Source organism: Rhincodon typus, unplaced genomic scaffold (genome assembly GCF_021869965.1).
Source record: "Rhincodon typus isolate 14 unplaced genomic scaffold, sRhiTyp1.1 hic_rhity00000054, whole genome shotgun sequence".
Taxonomy (NCBI): Eukaryota; Metazoa; Chordata; class Chondrichthyes; order Orectolobiformes; family Rhincodontidae; genus Rhincodon; species Rhincodon typus.
The window spans coordinates 370382-371576 of record NW_025965692.1 but is presented as its reverse complement, the minus strand read 5'-3'; the positions used below and the strand labels follow the sequence as shown (position 1 = coordinate 371576).

Here is a 1195-nt window from a genome sequence, read left to right as displayed (position 1 = left end):
CCCATCTCGATCCGAGGGAGCAGCTGATCGGCCTTTGGATGCTTCGCAATCATCACTCGGCAATCCCTGTACGAGGCTGGGGGAAACTTTGAAGTAAACCATCCCTCTCCTCCGCCACCACCGAGCGAGAGCAGCCCGCTCCGAGCGATGGAGGGTGTCCCTCCCGGCTGTGAGGAAGGGACAAGGACGTTCGGCTCTGTCTCGCTGGTGAAACGCAGTCCACCTGCGCTATCCCGTGCGCGGCTCCCTCGTCCAGCGGGCAAGACCCCAGGCGAAAATACAGGCCAGGTCAGTCCCTCCGTCTCCGATCCTCGCCAACTTCTCTGCCGCCTCACCGCCGGCAACCCCCCACACCCCCACCCCCCAAACCCTAACCCCTCAGGCTCACTCTGACCTCTCTGCTCATTCCTGGATGCCCGCTCCCCGTTCTCCACCTCCCCCCTCCCCATTTCGAGATCACGCAGGCAAAAGACATTAAAGAGAAAGCAGCATTGATCTGAACCGACGGCCTCGATCGTTTGAGTTAATTTGCGCTCAGAGTCAGGCGGCTCGGAAATGAAGGACCAAAAAGACAGGGGAGCCGCACACGGCGGTCGCACAAATGGACCACATTTCACCTCGGACTCAGCAAAGTGGTGCGAACGAGCGGAGATTGGTGGCGGGGAGGGTGGGGAATGCGGTTCGTTCGTGACGGATGACAGCCAGAAGACCCCTCGGGTCTCTCTGTTCTGTCTGCCTCGCTGTTGTTTTTCTCTCCCAGCCTCTCTTCCCCCCCCCCCCCCCCCCCCCCCCCCCCCCGGCCGTCGAGGTGCGCGGCTGCGTTGGCAGCTCTTCCGCGACCAGCGCGTCTTCGCGGGAACGAGGGATCAAACTGGGGAAGTGGCCCTTCGGAAGGAAGGACATTCCGCTCAGCCAGGGCTCGGAAACTCTGCATAACTTTAATTCTCGCCGGCCTGCACCCTCCCTTTTAAACTTCTTACCAGTGTCTGCGCGCGTGTTTGGCGACAGATCTTTGTCGTGTCTCTTTCCCCCCACCCCCGGGCGTCAGATAAATATAAGGCGCTGCGTTTTCCTCACGGACTTATACACGTTAACGGTGAGGTCCCTGGGGGGCGTCGCTGAACAGAGAGACCTCTCGGGGGTTGGGGGGAGCAGGTACGTAGTCTCCTGAAAGCGAGGTGGTGGGGGTGGGGGG

At 61.2% G+C, this 1195-nt stretch overlaps 1 protein-coding gene across 1 annotated transcript in view; it reads left to right on the top strand.

The window, feature by feature from the left end:
- Positions 1-6: 6 nt before the first annotated feature.
- LOC109926492 (zinc finger protein 628-like) overlaps positions 7-1195 on the top strand; it is a gene marked incomplete at its 3' end in the record, with an annotated part of 4174 nt that continues 2985 nt past the window's right edge. Inside the window, exon 1 of the mRNA XM_048621108.1 lies at positions 7-288. The remainder of the gene's footprint in view (positions 289-1195) is intronic.